Below are 23,755 nucleotides of genomic sequence, written 5' to 3'. Positions count from 1 at the left end.
GGAGGCCCTGGGTCCAATCCCTAGGACCAGAAGAGGAGGGGAGGGAGCTAAAAATAAAAAAAAAAAAAAAGGAAAGGGAAGCAATCAGAAGGAATTACATTATGGGCTAAATCAATTAAAATTATGCTCTGACAACCAGACCTGTACAAAAATGGATTGTGCTAGCTTGGAATGCAGTCATTTCCCCACCACTCAAGAGCAGAACTTTCTGTGGTGATGGGACAGTGCTATGTTCCCCTGTCAATATATTAGTAGCCACTAACCACAGGGCACAAAAAGCCCTTGGCATATGATCAGTATGACCGCAGAACCAAATTATCTTTAGCAATTGTAATGTAAATGTAAATAGCCACATGGGAGTACAGGCCACCTTACTGGGACGTTCAGCTAGAGTCAAAGACATCTCCTACTGAACTAGAATCTGGAATAAACTACTTCTAAGAGTTTTGCTAAGAAAAATCTTAGAAACTTAGTTTCTAAACTAAGTTAGAAAAACTTTTTCTAAGCAAAACTCTTAGAAGTAAGTTTTTCTTACTTTTTCCTCCCTGTGCTATCCTTCACCCTTATTCCTCACCTGCACCCCCATAACTCACTTCAGTAATACTAAATTATTTATATTTTCTTACATACCCAGTGCTATTTCATGCTTGCAAATGTGTTCTTTGCTTGGAATGTCTTCCTCCAAAGTATCCTACTTTTGTTTATTCTTCCTAACGTGCTCAGTTACTCCTCCTTGGAAAACCTTTCTTGATACCCCAACACTTACTCTTCTGTATCTTGGACATATATTTCTCATATTAAATATCCTACCCATCTGTTTACACCTCCCTGTAACCCACTCTCTTTGAGTTTCTTAAGGCAGGGCAATTTTCTATCTTCCTCACCTAGCATAACTGGTTTTCACAGTAGTAACACAACAGAAACAAAAGAAGGTGCTGATAATCCAGCTTACACATGTTTTTACAAAATGATTCCTAGGAAATCTTTCTTAGGGCAGATGTTACGAATTATAATTTATAAATAAGAATAAAGGAGTCAAACCAGGCATAGTGGTATCTGCCTGTAATCCCAGCTACTTGGGAGGTTGAGGTAGGAGGATCACAATTTCAAGGCCAGTCTGGGCAATTTAGCAAGACCCTGTCTCAAAATAAAGTAATAAAGGGTTGGAGTAGAGCTTTGCCTAGAATTCATGATACCTGAGTTCAATTCCCTTTGAATAAGAATTTCAATCACAGAATTGTCCTGCTTTCTGATAGCAACCAGTTAGAACAAAATTCCTTTCCTTCTTCCTTAGGCAATAATACAATCTTACAATAAATGAATAAATAAAAAAAAATAAAAATAAAGGATTCACGAATAAAGAAATTTGTTCAATGTCACATGAAAAAAGTAAGCAGAAAAAAATTGGCATTTGGGCTGGAGGTGTGGCTCAAGTGGTAGAGCACCTGCCTAGCAAGCACAAGGTTCTGAGTTCAAATCCCAGTATCATTTCCCCCCCAAAAATTGGTATTTGATATTTTAACACCTACTTCACAGCCCCATTCCTGAACACCATTATGACAGACTAAGTGTGTAACTTTGGAAGGATATTAATTAAAGCTCTTAAAGTTGCAAAGGATCTTTCTGCCTTCTAGCAGTGACATTATAAAAAGTGAAATAAGTTGCCTAAGCATATGCAGCTAAAAACATGTCATCGATGGCTTTAAAACCAGGTCTCCTATTGATTAAGAATTTATGACCAGGTCTGGTGGCTCATGCCAGTAATCCCGTCTCCTTGGAAGGCAGAGATCAGAAGGATCAGGACACAAGGCCAGCCCTAGCAAAAAGTTAGTGAAATCCCATCTCAACCATAGCTGGGCATGGTGGTGCATGCCTGTCATCCCAGCTGCACAGGATGCATAAATAGGAGAATAACAGTCTAGGCCAGCCTGGGCATAAATATGAGAACCTATCCCCAAATAACTAAAGCAAAAAGGACTGGGGGCATGGCTCAAGTGGTAGAGAGTCTGTCTAGCAAGTGCAAGACCCTGAGTTCAAACATAAGAACCACCAAAAAAAAAAAAAAAAGAGAAAAAGAAAAGATTGTATTATTGCATCTGTTCCTTGGTTGCTGGTTTTAGGAGGAAGCCTAAGGAAGAAGGAAAGGAATTTTGTTCTAACTGGTTGCTATCAGAAAGCAGGACAATTCTGTGATTGAAATTCTTACTCAAAGGAAGGGCCTAGCAGGCGTTGGTGGTATTGTGGTGAGCATAGCTGCCTTCCAAAGGAAAGGTCTAGAAAGAAGATAAGATTAATTTATAAAGAAAAGACCAGAAGACTATGTGTCCTAGAGAGGAAGTGTTTGGCACTTTGGGGGTAGCACATTGATTTTGCTTCCCTCCCCCCAACCCCACCGCCTCTTCCTTCTCCCCTTCCCTGTCATTGAGGGTGTCATACACACTAGGCAAGCACTGCCACTGAGCTACCCTGACCCACTTTATCTGTTCTTCGATAAAATTATGGAGTGGCTTTATGTGTCTCATTTTATCATAATCTCAGAGTAACCTTGTCTGAGGTTGACATTCTCTAGGGTGATTCATGTCTGATGGGTAGAGAATGTGCCAGGGCTGTGGGAGTCAGGCCACCTCTGAACACCAATACTGTCACTGCTTTTTGTTTTCTTTCTTTCTTAATGCAAGTATTTATCCAATAAATGCTTAATATATAGACACTCACTCAAGTAACCATTATTGAGCCATCACTTATAACAGCTAAATGGGTCAGACTGAAGTGAAGAAAGGATAATATTCTTCTGTGGGGGATAAATAAGTGCATTAGAAAAAAAAGTGCCTTTCTTTCTTCTGTTCTCACAACATGACAATCAACACAGAAGAATTCTGTGACCTCAAAAGGTGTGAGTATTTCTCCCCATTAGGAATCAAGCAATTAATTCTGCAATGAACACCAGCTGGATGTCCTATGATCCAATTCAGCCCTGAGACTAGCTGCTTATCAATATTGTCAGATCTCACATGCTGAGGGCTCAGTTCCCAAGGCTGCACACATATACACTTTAGATATCACTTCCAAGCCCCAAGTTATTCTGCCCATGCTTCTGACCCACTGGCTAGAAAGTGGGGTTCCTACTACACTTTCCTTGGGTTTGATTAATTTGCTTGACTTGCTCACAACACTCAGGACAATAGCTACTGTATTAGTTGGTTATTATAAAGGCTATAGATGAACAGAAGCATAGGGTGAGGTGTTTGGGAAGGGGCATGGAGCTTCCATGACTTCTCTGGATGGACCACCTTTCAGGAACCTCCTTGAGTTCTGTTATCCAGGAGCTGTCCAGTTCCCTGTCCTTTGGGGGTTTTATGGAGATGCCACGGCGTAGGTGTGATTGAAGCTTGGGCAACTGTAGAACTGTGGTTAACAGACAGGTTTCATCCAATGCCAGTAGATTGGGCTGAGAAACTCAGCAAGTCCTCTCTGTGCAGCATTCCTCTCTTCATGATATGGATATCCCCACTGGAGTGAAGAGTCTATGACACTCTACCAGGGGCAGGTTTGACAGTTTCTTTATGGCCAGGTCCGAGACAGAAAGGCAGTGAAATAATTCCTTTCTATGCCTGACATCTGGGAAGAGAGACTCTAGTTTCTATGGCCTGACTTGAGGGGCAGGGTTATAGCCCAGGCACTGTGGAAGAAAACCCAAAAATACGTATCAATAACTCATAATAGCACAACAAACAAATATACAAAGCAAAATCAAGTAGTGACAGTGCTAACTGCTATGCTGAAAAATAAAACTAGGAAAGAATAGAGGTTTTTGCTTCAGCTAAGATAGACAGGAGGGGGCATTTTTGAAGTCATTGGAATAGAAACCCACATGAAGTGAGGGGGCAAAGCAGGAGAGGTCTGAGGGAAAAGATTCCAAGCAGAGGGAAACAATGTAACTTCTGGGATGACTGTAGTGTGCAGAATCTGCCAGGTATGTTTGAAGAACTGCAAGAAAGCTGGGGGGTGGCAACGGAGTGGTGAGGAGTCTGTGGAAGTAGAAAGAGTCCAAGGGAGGCGTGGGGAAAGGGAGATCAGATGGTGTAGGCCTAATAAACAATGACGAAGTGTACAGGGTTTATTCTAAATGTGATGGAAGTCATTGAAAGGTTATAAGCGGGAAATGACTGAAAACTAAAGGTAAAGAGAAAATCTTAAAAGCAACCAGTTATAATAACATGTAAAAACCATGGAGCAACAATTCAAATCATGGCATTAACCTCAGGAAAAAATTGTATGTAAGCAAATTAGGTAACTTCTTTAATGTCTATTAAAAAAAAAAGTCAACCTATATCTCTATATCCAGAAAAAAATACCCCTAATACTGAAGGCAAATAAAATATTTTCTTCTTTTCTAATGTGCATACACTGGAGCTTTAGCACAGTTGTGTGTGTGTGGACTACAGTGCTGTAACTGATATGCAAAGAACTTCACATCCTGTGAAAGCTCGCTCTGGCTAATAAGGAGGAATATCTATGGGGGGGCAACAGGAGACAGGTGTGATGTAAACCGAAAGACTATTTAAAATAGAATTTCAGAGTTGAGGGTACATTTCAATGGAAGGGCACATGCTTCCTAAGCCCAAGATCCTAAATTTGGATTTGATCCCCAGCACCTAAAAAAAAAATAAATAAAGGAGAACAGCAAAAAAGATAACTTCATTAGTTCAGGTGAAAAAGAATGTACTTTTCCAGATGGTGGCTATTGGAAACTTGTCATGGGGACTGAATGAGATCACCATAAAAATCGGGCTGATGGAGAAAGAAGTGACCCAAGGACTGAGTCCAGGGCACTAGTGGGAAAGAGTCCTTCCATTTCACCCGAAGGGAAGGCAGAGAGCATGGTGTGGAGGCAGAGAGTGGGGAGCAAGAGGTGGCGGGTGCATTTGTAAGTCCTCTTTAGACTGAGTTCATTTTCTTAGTGAAATAAGAAGCAAGACATCTGCTGAGCACACCAGGGAGAGACAGTGTTGAAAGTGTGAGGGGAGAAGAGAACATGTGAAACTGTCACCTGGAAAAACGGGAGAGTGATATTATGGAAGATTTTAGCTCAGGACCAGTGTCAGTCTTTTCCCAAACTTGTCCTGTCACAAGATGCCATGCTTTCCGTAGCCATGCCTATGTTGTCACCCCAACCATCCATGTTCTTGTTCTTTCAGTGACCATTGCCTCTGCTTACTCACAATGATACCCTAAACTTTATTACTTACATAAAACCACCATCCTCCCATAATTTCAATCTCAAACACCCCAGTTTCTGACCACCACCTTCCAATTTTCTAGATTATTCTCTCTAGTATCCCAATCTCACCATCCTCAACTCCATCCCTACAACATTTTCCTGTCTCTAACTTCTCGCCTATGTGGATCCCCCTTTAACTATCTTCAGCGTCTTAGTGAATCATAATCATCCCCTTGAACATGGCCTCCACTCCTTTCCCACTTCCCTTTTTCATATTCATTTGGCAAAACCCCACTACTACTTGAGTAGAACTCTCCATATGCTCTCCCACTTCCCAAACGTGACTGGAGAAAAACTGTGCTCCTTGCTCGTCCATTTGCTTCCAACCTTACCCGTTCTCACCACTCTTGGACAGCACTCCAGTGATTCTTCCATCTATCTCCTACTTCCTCAAATCTTCTTTTGATTCTGGATTTTTCTGTCATTATACAATATGTGCTGTAATTTCTTCCATCTTAAAAAATAAAATTAAAAAAATTCTACTTCTTCCTATTACCAGCTTTCCAACTTTCCCTTTAAAGAAAGAAAATTGTTAAAGAGTTCATAAAATATTCACTATTTTCAAGTCCTTTGCTTCCATTTTTCTCTTGAACCCTCTCTAATCAGCCTCTCCTCATCACCACCCCACAGACGCCCAATACTGCAAAATCCAATTTCACCTTTGAACCTTGTTCTTCCCTGACTTCTAGTACAGCAGGCTTCTGATTTTCCTTTCATACCACTGGCTACTCCTTCTGAATATCAAAGAGCGCAGACCTTGGACTTCTCTCATCTACCTCCATTCACTCTCTTAGTGATCTGGTTCAGCTTCACAGTATTAAATGCTACATGTACGTTTATTACTCCCAGATTTTGTCTGAAGAAGGCCCAGAACTGTCCCCTGAACTCCAGTCTTATATGTAACTTCCCACTCAACGTCCTCACTCAAGCATCTAATTGACACCTCAAATCTTCTATGTCCCAAACTAGCATCTCATCCATCCTTTCAAACCTACACCACTCAATCTTCCTCAATTCAGGAATGAAGACAACTTCACCCTTCCAGTTTTCAAGATTTGGACTCATTTCAACTGCTCTGTTTGTCTAACACTTCACATCCAGACCATTAGAAAATTTGCCACTATCCTGCCACCTTGGGCTATCCCAGATCTTCCTTGATGGCTCTAAAATGAATACTTTCGTAACATACAAAGTAAACCCATCAAAATCACAGCGGACTTCTCAACAGAAACATTAAAAGCAAGAAGAGCGTGGGGTAAGATCTTCCGGGCACTGAATGAAAATAACTTCAACCCCAGGATACTCTACCCAGCAAAGCTATCATTCAAAATAGATGGAGCAATAAAAGTCTTCCATGATAAAACAATATGTGACCACAAAGCCACCACTACAAAAGATTCTGCAAGGGATTCTGCATACAGAAAGTGAAACCCAACTTAACCATGAAAAGACAGGCAGCACAAACCACAGGAAAAGAAAAAGCAAGACAGTAGAGAGTAACCTCAACTTAGGAACACACAACCAAACCTTCAAACAACTAAGACAACTAAAATGAATACTTTCATATCTTATGCACTCATGCCCAGTGTCATGCTATTTTAGAAGCCTTGAGCACATTTAAGAAAAGAAGAAGTGTAAAAGAATAAGGAACTTTCTAAGCAAAATAAAATAAAAGCACGGAAGAGTAAAATGACGTATTAGGAAAACTGCTGGTAGTTTAATACAGCTAGAACAAGGAATGTAAGAGATACAGCTGAAGAAATACACAAAGGCAAGATTGTGGGAGGTCTTCTATTATTGAAAAGCCTTAAGTGTGTGGGGGAGGAACATAAGCAAATTCATGTTGGAAAAATCACTCTTACAACAAAGCAGAAGATAAACTACACAGAAAAACACGTGGAGCGGGGGAACAGTCAAAAGAAAAATATTTGAGTTGCTTTAGGAGAGTGATCAGAAAAGCCTGAAGTAAGGTAGAAACCATGAAAAAGAGAACAAAGCTGAGAAATCTTAAAAACTAGAGAATCCCTTAGATTTGTTTTATCATTGAATATGGAGAAAGGAGAGTAAAGGATGCTTCCATTTTTTGACTTGGATGTGTCTCCTACAGCACCTGAGACAGGAGACAGGAATAACAAATACAGAGTAGAGATGATCCACTTCTCTTGGGCAGATGGAGGTGTGAGGTTCAGGGACATTACGGGAAGATGTCCAAGGACTTACCAAATCTGTTGGCCTGGGGTGCTGGAGAGAAGTCTGGATTGAAGATGAGTTCAGGAGTTATTTACACATATGCTGTTTTGCTCTCTCCTGGGCATTAGGATGACTTCTAGATAGTATGTTGGAGAAGAAACAAAACAATTTAAGAATAATATTAGGGATGTGCAGAGAAAAAGGAGTCCATGGTTGGGGTAAAATGGGATCCAAAAGCAGGTGGTATCTCAAGAGCTCTGGGCAAGACTTTCAAGAAGAAGGAGGTATTTTCAGTAAGATAAGAATTATCTTTGCAGCTCAGACTGCCATAACAAAATATCATAGACTGTGTAGCCTAAATAGCAGACATTTGAAAATAGAATAGTGAAATCCATGTAAAAGTGTTTTGAGGGCTGGCGGTACAGCTCAAATGGTAGCACATCTGCCCAGCACGCACAAGGCCCTGAATTCAAACTCTAGTACCACCAAAAAGAATTGTTTTAAAAAGAGTAATAGAGAATTTAGTTAAAGTACATTATGTGCATGTATGGAAATACCACAATGAAATCCCTTGGCACAATTAATATACACTAATTTGAAAAAACATTTTTTTAAATAACAGACATTTATTTCTCACAGGCTTAGAGACTGGGAAGTTGTAGATCAAGGTACCAGCCAGTTCAGTTCCTGGAATGGTTCCGGCAATTTTCCTGGCTTGCAACAGCACCATGGTCTTGCTGTCTTCCTATGGTGGGCCTGGAGGGAGGGGAGATGTGCTTGGCAGCTGGGGACACGCACTCAGGTTAAGCCCATGGCCGTGAGGAGCAGCAGGCAGTCTCTTAGCATGCATGCTCACAATTTGAGTGGTCAGGAGAGCCACGGAACCCAGACAGGGTGGTAAGGGCTGAGACCTTGGTCCTGATGGGCAGTTGTGATGGTGGCAGTCATAGCAGAAGCAGTGACAGGAGGAGGCCACAGCCTAGGCTTAGGGACTGAGGAGGAGCTCAGAACCAGGCTGCTCCAGGACCTGCAGAGGAAAGCCAGGCATGTCTCCAGGGATCCTGACTCTGCCTCTGCGCTGTGACAAACATCTCAGCGTGACCCTGGGGAGAACTGTTGACACTCATGCATCTCAACAGCAAACTTGGTAAACAAATTTTAAGATGGAAGTGTCACAACGCAAACGTCACAATACAGAGTACTTCAGTGCTCAGAATGCCTGGTTTTGATGACTGCTACAGCTCTGCCAGGCCAATATCAGTTAAAGTATCATTATGTAAATTGACATTTAAAATTAAATTCAGAACTAACAGGAATCTGATTTCTATTTTTAGAGAAGTTGTTCTACAGGAATCATCAGCTAACTCTACCTTTACCAAAATTTGTACTTCAAAATAGTTTATCGGAAATTCATCCCAATGTTGTCATGCCAACACAGTTGACAGCTTCACTAAACGTTGCATCAGCAGATTCTTCTCAGAATTAAATTAAAAAAATACTTACAATTTTGCATTTGAATAAAGAGCCTCTGACATTACTTTTAATTATTTCAATGGAAACTGAAGTAGCTGAAAGTAAAAAAATTCAACAACTAAGTAAGTGAAATTGCAGAAAAGTGAACCAGAAAAATCTTGTGATTAAGATTTCACATTAATAAAATAGTCTTACTTAATGTATTATATAAAATTATGGTATCATTTTTTGTTTATCTCATGAATTACTATTACCTCTAATAGATTTTTTTCTGTTTTTATTAGGATATATTAGTTGTTCAGGGGAATTCATTGTGACAATGCTGAACAGGCTTATATTGTACATTGTCTCCATCCTCTCGCCCCCTCAACCCTCTCCCTGCCTTACTTAAAGCAATTGTAAGAGGTTTCTTTGTTCTATTTCATGTAAGTATATGAAATCCATCAACCATATACCCTCACCTTTATCTCCTTCATTCAACCTCCTCCTCCCACTAGTATCCCCCTACATTATACCTATTTTACAGTCCTGTCTTTCATTATTAATTCATAAGTCAAGGTTCAAAGGGGTTTTTGAAGTATCCCTGCTGTAAGTATATTTTACTTTGGTCCATTCAACCCCATCTGTTTCTCTCCCTTGTCCCTTCCCTCCCACCACCAGTTTTTCAATAGCTTTCAATATATATCCGTATATCCTCTACCTTCACAAATGTTATGTTTTACAATATTACTGATGCTCTGTCATTCTTTTCCTTTCCCTCCCGCGCTGAGTTCCATAAAGTAGTCCCACTATCACAAACATGATCTATGTATGAGTTTGTATGTGATCGTGCTTGTTTTTGTGTATATGCTTATCTTTTCGATCTATCTTCCATGTATGAGGAAAAACATGCAGCCTTTGTCTTTCTGAGCCTGGCTTACTTCACCTAATATGATGTCCCTAATAGATTTTATAAGTAACAAAAGATTTTTAAAGGGAAAATTATATATATTAGCACCTTTAAGTGCAATTTTTGCTTGCTTTTTTTTAACAAAGGAACTGCATTTTCATATTATGTGAGCCCTGCAAGTATGTTGCTGAATCAGGTATGAGAATGAGATGTTGATGACAGGCCTGATACATTCTGTTTCTTTTTTTATGTCTCTCAAAAATCAGAGGCAAAGAAGAAAAAACAAAGGGGGGGAGGGAGACCCTGAGGGAGTTCTTAGTGTTGGCTTGAGAGAGCATTTTTAAAGGTTTGAAATGTTATGTAGGGAGACAGAAATAATGTAGCATTTTGAGGGTTTTAAAATACTTTTGATATGATAATTTCCATAAGCTTTTTCTTACCATATTCATAATATGCATTTTAAGTGCAATCATAAAGAAAATTACGTTTAGGAACTATCCTATTTCTCCCAGAACATTTGCCAGGTTTAATATTGTATTGTGAAAAGCGAAATACAACTAGGTTGACTTGATATGAAATAAATGATGTGCTGAGGTCCCAATCACAATAGATAATGCAGAGCAAATGGAAAAGTGACATAGAAACTGTAAAGCACTGTAAGTATAATATTCATTAAATATAGTTTCCCTGAATGACCTATAAATTGTGATTCTTTAAGATGTACTTTTGTTTTTAAAAATGGAGTTTTTCAGATGATGAAACTGGCCATCTGGTTGAAGCTTAACAATTTTTGTAATATAGGAAAAAATATTGGCTAGCCTGGACTATATATGAAGACCCTGACTCAAAAAAAAGCCTGGGCATGTTGGCTCACATCTATAATCCCAGCTACTTTGGAGGCAGAGGCAGGAGGATCACAAGCTGAAGCCAGCCCAGCCAAAGTTAGTGAGCCCTTATCTCAAAAACGAGATACAAACAACAAGAACAACGAACTGGGGGCATGGCTCAAGTGGTACAGTGCTTGCCTAGCATGCACAAGGTAGTGTGTTCAATCCCCAGTATTAGGTGGGAAAAAAGGAAAGAAGAAGGGAAGGAAGGAAAGAAGGAAGGAAGGAAAGAAAGAAAAAAAGAAAGAAAAGTTTATTCACAGGCCCTGCTTTCAAAGCCTACTATTGTTATTTTGCTATGCTTTTTCCAGATTTTTCCTCTGCAAATTAGAATATTATTATGATCACATAAACTCTTCATACCTATCATCTTAATATAGATAGTTCATTATGTGCTTCCGGCACACATGACTTAGCTATTCACCTACTGTTGGACATTTAAGTTGTTTTTAACTTTTTTCCAGGGTTTTTTTTTTTTTTTTTTTTTTGGCGGGAAAAGCAACTAGTTGTGCAAAATAGGTGCTCTACCACTTGAACCATTTTTCTCTGATTATTTTGGAGATGAGGTCTTGTGAAGTATTTGCCTGGACTGGCCTCGAACCTCCATCTTCCTGATCTCAGCCTGCCAAGTAGTTAAGATTATAGGCATGAACCATCGGCACCCAGCTTTTCTTTCAGTTTTATGTAACTACATGGAGATTGCTAGTTGGACTCCTTTTCAATTGAAATAGTCCTCAAATTAAACTAAATTTAATCACAATTTCTCTGCCTATTCCCCCTTTTATAAACACACAACCTGTGAGTCACTGATCATTTGCATCTTAGTTACTAAGACCATTGTGCACAAATAAAATTATTCTTATCAGGTGAAAAATGGAATAAGCACTAAAGCCAACCTCACAAAATTGCTTTTATGAACTTAATTTCCATTATGCAGCCTCACAATTGACAAGGCCTGAGAATCTCTCCCCAGTGAGGCCAGGCAGAAGTGTAGATTCTGAATGATTCCTCAAATTAATCATGGAAGGAGAAACTCAGGCTGGAAATAGGCAGATATAGTAAGCTACTTTCTGTCTGCTCTAAACTATTTCAATGTAAGTAGATCCTTTGGGAGCACAGTTAGACCACAATAACCAGCAATGTTTCATTTGCCTGCTATTGAATTCAATCTAAACTTTAATGGCAGTTCTAGGGTATTTATTTGAGATTAGGAGACTTGAAAGAGTTAATGCATTTTGCAAAATGCCTAACTTGTATTTAGGATTAATTTACTCCACAGCAGGACCTGGCCTATTAGAGCTTCAGATATGTCTAAAGAAAATTCTATGTTAGATGCAATGCCTGAATGCTTGCTGTCTCACTGGGAGCCCACACGGAAACGGCACGGTGGAGTAAACTTATTTTTGCCTTTTTTCTCCCCATGAGTTTTCCACAAAACAGCTGGCCTTTTCTGAAATGAAGTTGACTAGCCATTTACAAGATGAAGAAAGGACCAATTAGTATTGTAGGCTAATTGGGGAGTACAGCTATTTTTACTTTAAAAATCAAGTATAGAGAAACATGTGTTTGGTGGCTTGCTTGCAAAATTACTCTTCACTAACCATAGTGCTAGAGTATCACTAGCTTGTAGGAGAAAAGCCCATCATATTTTTTAACCACTATTTGAGATTGAACCCATCATAATCATTGTCACTCAACTACGAGATTCTGCAGTTTTACAAGTTGAGGGAAGAAATAACAGTAACTCTGATCTCTTGCTTTCACAATGTCTTTATTAATTTTTCCAGGTGGAGGCTAAGGCTCAAATCCCTTTGCAGGCCTTTCCTTCAGAATTGAACAAGAGATGACAGGATGCAGCGTGGAAGTCTTGCAGTCTTGAGGAGGCCTCCCTTCTGACTTATCTGACCCCATCCTGACCTCTGATGAGGAGGTTCCTTTATTGGCCTGCTAACACTGTGACCAATCCTTAACTCCAACAAAAGCATCATGAATAACACACACAAAACAACACTGCATCTATTTGGGTTGCTATAACAAAAAACCTTAGGCTGGGTAATTTATAAACAACAGAAGTTTATTCCTCACAGTTTTGGAGGTTAGATCATCAAAGTGCCGGAACGTTTAGTATCTGGTGAAGGTCTGGTCTCCTGATAGTGCCTTCTAGTATCCTCAGATAGTAGAGGGGTTCTCTGCTCCCTCAAGTCTCCTTTAGAAAGGCACTAATCCTATTCAAAAGGGCAGAGCCCTAATGACTTCATCACTAGAGGTGTGAGAACGACTCACTGAATTAATCATGAATTTTGCAGGATAATTCAGACAATGGAGGGTCTTTGCTGGACTGAGGCCCCTAGCCTCCAGTCTCACAACTGCTCTTCTCTATCTTCAGCTAATAAGTCCTATATGTAAGTCCTACACCTGTAGTTCCTGAAGAATCAGGATGTCTCTTTCCTTTTTATCTATATTCTTTGTAAAACACCCACTTGAGACTCCTCCATTTCCCACTCTCCTTTGGCTAATTTTAATCATCATTGGACTTTCAGTTTAGAGGTCAGCTTCCCGATCACACTTGGCTCCACTAAGAAAAAACCCAAAAGTTAACAATAACAGCAAACTGGGAGCCTATCTACTGCTTTCCCACAGCATCTGCACTAAGGCTCGAAATGATACCTACCCTCTATTTCAATCACCTGTTGTGGAGGACTCTCCCTGGTCAGATGGTAATAGTCTTGAGAACAGTATTCTTATATACCATTATGGTAAGAGGTATAAGACACAATTCCTTTCTTCAAAGAATTTACAATCCATAGAAGGCTGACTGATAAAGGTAGGAGTGATATAAGGAGTCTTCATGGGAAGCTGAGATTAGAACTGGCCAGATGTTGATGTTATAGTAGGACTGTGGGAGGAAAGGGTAGTCTAGGATGAGAGAATAAAGTGAATGAAATGTGGAAATTGGAATAAGCCTTTAAAAATGGGTAAATGGACAGACGAAGATGGTTGGGGCATGGAGAAGGAACCTCAGATGAAGGTCATAGCTGGACAAAAGCATAAGGAAAGTACTAGACTGACCAGAAAGAACACTGGTAACTGTATTGGGAATTTAGATTGGACCTTGTAGGAAACAAGGTATCATTACAGGTTCCTAAGCAGAGTGTTACGTGATGAATTGTTACTCCCCCTGACTCCCAAGGACTCACTCCTCCCAGGGCCTGTAATTTTATATGGTTGTCTTCCACATTGACTCTCAGATTGGACATATGATTTGCAATAGGATATCAGCCAGATGACCTTTAGTGTATTGGGGTTCATCCTCTGGGACTGCAATCTTTGCTGTGTGAGCAAGACCAGGCTGGTCTCCTGGAGGATGAGGGAACATGCAGACACAGAAAATAAGAAGTGGATAAGAGGCATGGTATTACCAGTCATTCCAGCCATCCCTGCTTAGGCACTGGGCTTGTCAGTGAGGCCACCTGGGACCATCCAGCCCCAGTTATTAGAGTTTCATGAGTGACCTCAGGTGAGATACAGAAGAACCATCTAGCTAAGACTGGACAGAATTGCTGACCCATGGAATTGCAAGCAGTAAAATGGTTGTTGTTTTAGGCAACTAAGTTTTGGGTGGTAAGTTACACAGCCATGAGCAAATGGTACAAGTTCTGAGGTGAAATTTTCCTCCTATATGTCTGGTTGCTCGTTCTTGGTTACCTGTGCAGGTTCATCATGCTTGGCTTATGTCAATACTGAGTACATATTGATGCTCCTGAAATGTCTGTCTAGGCCATCTGTTTTTACTCACCTTTTCCTCCTCATGTAATTTCATCCACTTCCATAGCTTCTTTAATGCAATAATGTATTTCTACTTCTATACTTTCAACCACTGATTTATACCTTCAGACTCCAGTGCGTTTCACAAAGGCCTGTGAGACTTATGACTGCCCTAAAACACACACTTGTTTTGGTGTTGCTCCACTTAGTGAATGAGACAAACCACCCAGCTGCACAGTCACTGCAGAGTCATTTTCAATAGCGACTTCTCTCTTGCTACTCCCACTGTCCATTACTGTGTCCTATTGGCTTTACCTTCTTAACATCTCTCAAGTTCACCCATTTCTTACCAACTCTATAACCACCCTAATCCAGCCATCACTATTTTATCTAGATAAAATATATAAAATGTATTTATCTAGATATTTTATCTGCCAAAGATAGTTAACTGGTCTCCCTATATCCACTCTTGCCTACATTCAATCTGTTCACTATGCTGCTGCCAGGAATGGTCTTTTCTCAAAACGTGAATTTGAACATGTCAGCCCAGAGCTTAAAATATTCCAATAACGTCTACTGCTCTGAAGAGAAAGACCAAATCCCAATCAGAGCCAATAAACTGTTAGTTCAAGTTCTCTAAGAAGTAGATGCTAAGGTGAGATTAGACAAGCAAAATATTGATTAGGAGGCTCACCTATTAAGAATAAATAGGAGATGGAGAATGTGGGAGAACTTTCCAACTTCCAAGTAGGCCTAACACTCGGAAAGAGGGGAAAGAAGGAGCACTGGGCAGGAAGAGGCTCAGATTGCTGCCAAGTTCTGAGAAAGCTGTGGCCAGACCAAAGCCAATGTTGCCCTTAAGAAATCTCTTGTTTTATGGTGCCATGCTCAGTTACGCACCACACCAAAACTCTGTGTGCTTCAATCCCTGCCTACTTCCCCAGCCTCATCTGGACTATGCTGTCTTTTGTAATGGCATACTGTCTATAAAGTCTTCTGTTACTTCCTTGAATGTGAATGTTATATCTTTCCAATCCCTCTTCTCAACACAAGCACCAGTCCATTTCTATTAATCTTTTAATTGTCAGCTCAACTGAATCTTTACAGAAGGTTTCCCTGCGGCCACATTTCCCCTTTGCATATCCTCCTAGCACTATGTACCTTTCCTTCACAGCGTTACCTCTGTGGTTATGTGATTACTACTACCTGTCTTCTTCCCTAGACTGTAAGGGAAAAAAGAAACTGTGTCTTTATCAGTTGTGAATATATCTCCAGTGACTGGCATATAGTTCATGATGACAGTATTTTTGTTGAGTGAAATGAATATAAGAAAGGAGACTTGAATCTCTGATCTGCTGGAATTTGGGGCACTTTTGGCCTTCTCAGCTACTTTACCTTCCCCAGGCTGATGGGTAGTTGATGATGGGAGGTCTACTGAGCCTAAGAAAAAGACATTAGATTTTTTTCCTTGCTTCTGTTTATACACTGTACTACATTTATAGATTTATATATATATATTGAAATATCCTTGCATCCCTGGAATGAAACTGATGTGGTTATGGCGTATGATCTTTTTGATGTGTTGTTGAATTCTGTTTGTCAGTATTTTGTTGAGAATCTTTGCATCTGTATTCATTAAATACATTGGTCTATAATTCTCTTTTTTGTTTCATCTTTATTGGGTTTTGGAATGAGTGTAATGCTGGCTTCATAGAACGAGTTTGGTAGTGTTTCTTTCCTTTTTATTTCTTGGAAAACTTTGAGTAGTATTGGTATTAGTTCTTCTTTAAAGGTTTGGTAAAACTGGTCATGAATCCATCAGGTACTGGGCTCTTCTTTTGTAGGGAGGCTCTTTATTACTGTTTCAATCTCATTGCTTACAATAGGTCTAAGTAGGTGGTTAATATCTTCTTTGTTCAATTTTGGTTGGTTATATGCATCTAGAAATTTAACCTATTTTGTCTAGATTTTCCAGTTTACTTGAATTTAAGTTTCAAAGTATTCTTTAATGTTCCTTTGAATTTCTTTAGTATTTGTGGTTATATCCCCCTTTTCATCTCTGATTTTATTAATTTGGGTCTTTTCCCTCCCCTGTTTTGTCATGTTGGCTAAGAGTTTGTCAACTTTTCAAAGAACCAACTTTTTGTTTCATTGATTCTTTGTATAGTTTTTTTGGTCTCGATCTCATTGACCTCAGCCCTGATCTTTATTATTTCTCTTCATCTGCTAGTTTGGGGTTTGGTTTGTTTTTATTTTTCTAGAAGCTTAAGGTGAGAAGATTCTGGGTTTTTTTTTTATAGCTATAAACTTTCCCCTTAGCAAAGACTTGCTGTGTCCCACAGATTCTAGTAGGATGTATTTTCATCTTTATTAGATTCTAGGAACTTTTTGATTTCTTCCCTTATTTCTTCAGTCACCCACCAGTGATTCAGCAGTATATTATTCAGTCTTCATGTGTTTGAATATTTTCTGTGGTTTCTTTTGTTGTTTGAGGTCTGGTTTTATTCCATTGTGATCTGATATGATTCTGAGGGTTATTTCAATTTTCTTGAATTTGTTGAGATTTGCTTTGCGTCCCAAAATATGACTTATTTTGGAGGACATTCCATGAGCTGCAGAAAAGAGTGTGTATTGCATGGTTGTTGGATAAAATACTCTGTAGATGTCTGTTATGTCCATTTGGTCTAATGTGTGCAGTGGCTCTCAAGTTTCTTTGTTGATCTTCCCCCTGGATGACCTATCTATTGGTATCAGTAGGGTATTCAGGTCTCCCAGTATCACTGTGTTAGGGTTTGTCTGTGCTCTTAAGTCTATTAGTGTTTTTTTTTAATGTAATTGGGTACCCAGATGTTTGGTGCATATATGTTAAGAATTGATACTTCCTCTTGATGAATTGTTCCTTTAATCAATATAAAATGAACTTCATTGTCTCTTCTGACTGATTTTAGTCTGAAATCCACTTTGTAAAATATGAGTATAGGTACTCCTGCCTATTTATGGGGTTCATTTGCTTGGAAAACCTTTTCCCACTCTTTGACTCTAAGCCAGTGTTTATTTTTTTTCAGTGAGATGAGTCTCTTGTAAGCAACGTACCATTGGGTCTTGTTTTTTTAACCCAATTTACTATTCTATGTCTTTTGATTGGGCATTGAGGCCACTGACACTCAGTGTTCCGATTGAAAGGTGCATGGTATTTCCACTCATTTTCATTCCCCTGTTGTTTACTTTTTGTCTATTCCTTGTTTACCGGTCTGTTGAATTGTAATTCTCAACCCTTGGGTGGAGTGGGGGGGAGGCTTTGACAAAATTCAATACCTTTCATGATTAAAGCTCTGAAGAAAATAGGAATAGAAGGAATGTTCCTCAACATAATAAAGGCTATATACAACAAACCTATAGCCAACATTATACTAAATGGAGAACAACTGAAACCTTTCTCACTAAAATCAGGAATGAGACAAGGATGCCTGCTTTCTCCACTCCTATTCAATATAGTTTTGGAATTCCTAGCCAGAGCAACAAGACAAGAGCAAAAAATAAAAGGGATTCAAATAGGGAAGGGAGAAGTCAAACAATCCCATTTGTAGGTGACATGATCTTATACCTAAAAGACCCTAAAAACTCTACCAAAAAAACTATTAGAAATTGTAAACTTTTGACAAATCAACAGGATGAAAAATTAACGTACAGAAATCAGTAGTCTTCCTATATACCAACAAAGAACAGACTGAGAAAGAAATCAGGGAAACAATTCCATTTACAATAGCCTCAAAAATAATAAAGTACCTTGGCATGAATTTAACAAAGGAAACCAAAGACCTTTTCAATGAAAACCATAAACCACCAAAGAGAGAAAATGAATTAGAGATTCAGAACAGTTTGCATTAGTATGAAAACACAATATTTTATAGATTATTAATATTAATACATATATAAATTTATTTCACATTTCTCTTCTCATTGGGGTTTTCATTGTATATAAGTCATGTCATTTAAAACTATAAATCATTGAAGAAAGAAATAGAAGAAGACATCAGAAGATGGAAAGATCGTCCATGCTCGTGGATTGGTAGAATCAATATTGTGAAAATGGCCATACTACCAAAAGCAATCTACATGTTCAATGCAATCCCTATCAAAATTCCAATGACATTCTGCACAGATAGAAAAATCAATCTTGAAATGCACATGAATCCATGAGTATGGACTACAAAAACATAATTTGTCTCTACTTACATAGAAGGCCTTGGCAAAAATATGAGTTTGCCATCTATCAGAGGTGCCTGTAAGGGCTTTAATGTCTACTATCCCTGTGTGAGATCACTTCTTTAAAACCTCTTGGCTTTAGTAAGTTCTTGAGGTCTGGCACAAGTGATTCCATCTGGATTGTGAAGCTTTCCCCTCTTGTCTCCAAACTGTCTGTGAAGAGCCTCCTCTGACTTTTTCCCTTTAACTTTTCCCCCAAAATACATACTCAATATCCTTCTATATCCTTTCTACTTATTGATTTGTTGACTTTGTAATTTGTATTTTTAAAATGACATTAATAAGAATTTTAAATTTAAATGAAATTGTTTTTCCAATTACCTTTACAAAAAAAAAAAAAAGAAATGCACATGGAAACAAAAAAGACCTCAAATAGCCAAAGCAATTCTGAATAAAAAGTCCAATGCTGGAGGCATCACAATGCCCAACTGCAAACTATGCTGCAGAGCCATAACAATAAAAACAGCATGGTGTTGGCACAGAAACAGCCCTGAAGCCCAATGGATCAGAATAGAAGATCCAGACATAAATCCACCCAGCTACAGCCAACTGATCTTCGACAAAGGAGCCCAAAACACACGATGGACAAAAGACAGCTTTTTCACCAAATGTTGCTGGGAAAACTGGATATCCACATTTTAGATGACTGAAACTAGATCCCTGCTTCTCCCCCTGTACCAAAATCAATTCAAAGTGAATTGAAGACCTTAATATAATACCTGAAACTCTGAAACAACTATAGGAAGTAGTAGGAAATACATAGGAACATAGAGGCATGGGAAACAGCTTCCTAAAAGAACTCAAAAGGCTCAACATCTAAGACAAAGAATGAATAAATGGGACTGCATCAAACTAAAAAGCTTCTGCACAGCAAAAGAAACAGTAACTAGACTAAAGAGATGGCCCACAGAATGGGAGAAAATCTTTGCTAGCTATTCGTCTAATAATGGGCTAATATCCAGAATCTACAGGGAACTCAAAAAAGTCAACCCCCAATGAATCAGCATTCCAATGAATAAATGGGCACAAGAATTCTATAGGAAATTCTCAAAGGAAGAGATACAAATGGCCAATAGATACATGAAGAAGTGTTCAACTTCTCTGGCTACAAAAGAAATATGAATCAAAACTAAAGTAAGATTTCATCTCACCCCAGTTAGAATTGACATATTCAAGAGCAAAAACAACCACAAATGCTGGCAAGGATGCAGCGAAACAGGAACCATTAGACACTGTCAATGTGAATGCAAATTAGTACAACCATTATGGAAAGCAGTATGCAGATTCCTCAGAAAGCTAAAGATAGAACTGCCATATGATCAGTGATATTGCTCCTGGGCATCTACTCAAAGGAACATAAGTCAGGATACAATAGAGACACCTGTACACCAAGGTCATCACAGCACTATTCACAATAGCCAAGCTATGGAAACAACCCAGATGCCCTACAACTGATTTATGGGTCAAGAAAATGAGGTATATATACACAACGGAGTTTTACTCAGTTATAAGGAATAAGGACATGTGGTTGGAGACTAAATGGATGCAATTGGAGGACACCATGTTAAATGAAGTAAGCCAGTCTCAGAAACATAAAGGCTGCATGTTTTCTCCCATACATGGAAGATAGATCCAGAAGATAAACATATACACAAAAATAAACATGATCATACACAAACTCATATGTAGAACATGTTTGTAATAGTGGAACTACTCTGTGTAACTTGGTGAAGGTGGAAAAGAGAATGATTGAACATCAGCAGTGTTGTAACACTGTGAAGGTAGAGGATATAAGGATATGTATTGAAAGCTGTTGAAAATGGGGTATGGAAGGTAAAGGGATAAGAGAGAGTAATGGAAGGGGTTGAATGGACCAAAGTAAAGTGTACCCACAGGGAGGACATATTGAGAAACTCCTTTGAACATCAGCTTAGATATTAATAACAAAGGACATGACTGTGAAACAGGTACGGTGTGTATGGGGGGTACTTGCGGGACAGGGGAGGGTGAATGAAGGAGATGAAGGTGAGAGTATATGGTGAATGGACTTCATATACTTATATGAAATAGAACTAAGAAAATTCTTGCGATTACTTTAAGTGGGTGGAGAGGGGTTGGATGGGGAGAGATGGTGGGGACAATCTAACCAATGTACAAGATAAGCCTAGTTGGAATTGGCACAATGAATCCTCCCTGTACAACGAATATATCCTAAAAAAAAAATAGAAAATAGCATTAGGTGAGTTAGGGTCAAGGAAGGTTAGAAACAAAATCCATCTGAGTGAGAAGAGCTGATGAATTCAACTATTGGATATGAGAGTGAGACAGAGAGAGAGAGAGAGAGAGAGAGAGAGAGAGAGAGAGAGAGAGAGACTAGGTCACTAATTGGAAATTTCATTTCTTTAAAGACTTTTGAGATCATGGAGTTGCATAGGTTAAAGGGAGGGACAGTAGAAGGTGATTCGGAATGAGGAGGAAGATGAGTTTGGATTTCTGAATCAAGCCAGGATTTTCTAGTAGACATAGCCAGAAGGACACTTCAAGATGTGGAAATGAGTCTTCGGCTACACTACCTTTGAATCATCTGATCTCCAAGCTTTGTGCTCAGAAGCTAAGCAGGATGGGGCCCGGTGAGTACTTGGATGGGAGATATACAAGTGAGGCTGAAGTGGGAGGTTTGAAGTCCATTATATCTCCTCCTGTAAGAGTCCTGCTATGGCAGCCGAGCAGTGGGAGTCCGGCTGTGTGGGAGGCAGGATATTCTGCTCTTTACCTGCACAGAGGGAGCAAAGGAGGCAGTCTGAGGGGCAGTGCCCTGGAGAGAAGGAAACTGTTGATTCTGCATCTCATAAGCCAGGTGTATGGTCAGAGGAGCTGCCAGGACAAAGTATCAAGGAAGGGATGTAGAATCGGAGTGGGAGCCAACTGAATGGACATCAGGGCTCCAGAAGCGATGGCAAATTTGGAGAGAGTCATGGAAAGGAGTCTCAGGCAAAGGATTATCTCTAGCTTAGAGGAGAGTGATTGTCAAAGTTGCCAAGGCGTGTCACTTTGTCATGGGCAAGCATAGACCTTATGCTAGTTATTCAGAGGAAAATGAGAGGGGGCTGTGGAACACAGGCCCTCAGAGAGGAAAAGCGAAGGGTAAGGACCTAGCACCAGCAAAGAAGGAACAGAACAAAGAAGAGAAGTCCTGCTTGGACATTCACATGAAAGCTCTTGGTCTTTATTGTTATATTTTTTTAATTGGCACATAATAATTGTATGTATTTCTGGGATACCATCTAATAATTGACACTCGCATGCAATGTGTAACGATCAAGTCAGAGCAATTAGCATTGCCAGTTTCTAAATATTTGTCATTTCTTCATTGTTGGGAACCTTTGAATTTCTTTCTTCTAGTTCTTTATAAAACATATTGTAAATTGTAAACTGTTGTCAATCTACTATGCAGAAGAAGACTACAAAGTTTCTTCCCATCTGCATTTTGGTGTCCCTATGTGATCTTTCTGTATCTTCCCACCTCCCATCCTTCCTAGCCACTAACAACCAATATGTTACTCTTTACTTCTATGAGAACAACATTCTTAGCTCCCAAGTATAAGTAAGAACATGTGTTATTTGTCTTTCTGTGCCTGGATTATTTCTTTTATCATAAGATCTTGTTTTATCCATGTTTCTATGAAACATAGGATTCCACTAAATCTTTCTGGCTGAGTAGTATTCATTTGTGGATGTGTACTCCCTTTTTGTGGTACTGGGGAATTGAACTCAGAGCCTCATGCTTGCTAGGCAGATGTTTATCACTTAAGCCATGCTCCCAGCCCTTTCTGCTGTAGTTATTTTTGGGATAGGGTCTTGTTTTATGCCTGGGACAGCCTGGACAACCATCCTTTGATCTGTGTTTCCCTATGCTTCTGGGATGACAGGCACAAGGCACCAGGTCCAACTATTTGTTGACATGGGGGTCTTGCTATCTTTTTATACAGTCTGGCCTCAAATTGTGTTTCTCCTGATCTCAGCCTCTCAAGTAGCTGGAATTACAAGTGTAAGTCACCATTCCTGGCCTTATGTACCCCTTTTTTATTAGTGTGTGTAATTGTACAAAGTGAGAGGTTTTATTGTGATATTTCCCTACATGCATGTAATGTACTTGATCATATTCTTTCCCCCGTCAACCTATGTTTTCTTCTTCCCACCTACCACTGGTCCCCCAAGACAGTTTCCCATTTATGCTTGTGTCCTTTTTTTTTTTTTTTTTTAAATCTAGATTCTGCATTTGAGAGAAAATGTGCTATTTGTCTTTCTGGGCCTGGCTTATTTCACTTAACATGATGACTCCAATTCCATCCATTTTATTGCAAAAGACCTAAATTCATTTTCCTTTATGGCTGAATAATACTCCATTGTGTATATAAATTGTATTTTCTTTATCCATCCATCTGTTGAGGGGCATCTAGACTGATTCCATAACTTGGCTATTGTGAATAGTGCTGCAAATAAATATAGGCGTGCAGGTGCCTCATTTGTACACTGATTTATGTTCATTTGAGTTTATGTCTAGGAGAGGTATAGCAGGGTCATAGGTAAGTTCAATTTTAGTTATTTTAGGAAACTCCATACTGATTTCCACAGTGGCTGCACTAATTTACATTCCCAACAAAAGCAAATGAAGTTTCCTTTCCACACATCCTCACCAGCATTGTGGTGTTTGTGGTGATTGCCATCCTGACTGGAGAGAGCTGGAATCTCAGTGTAGTGTGGAGTTGCACTGCCTTTTTGGCTAAGGATTTGAACATTTATTTCTTCATGTGTTTACTGACCATTTGTATACACACTGTTTAGAAGAGGAGCTTTTAGCAGCCTCAGAGGAGAGTTGGGCTGACTTAGGGGAAACCAGAAGTTCAAAGAGTAGAGTTTCAATGAGAAGAGGAAATGCTCAGCACAGAATGAAGAATAATGGAAGGCTGGGTGTGATGGCTCACGCCTGTAATCCCAGCTACC

The sequence above is a fragment of the Castor canadensis genome, chromosome 1 (genome assembly GCF_047511655.1).
Source record: "Castor canadensis chromosome 1, mCasCan1.hap1v2, whole genome shotgun sequence".
Taxonomy (NCBI): domain Eukaryota; kingdom Metazoa; phylum Chordata; class Mammalia; order Rodentia; family Castoridae; genus Castor; species Castor canadensis.
Note: the sequence above shows the minus strand (reverse complement) of the source record.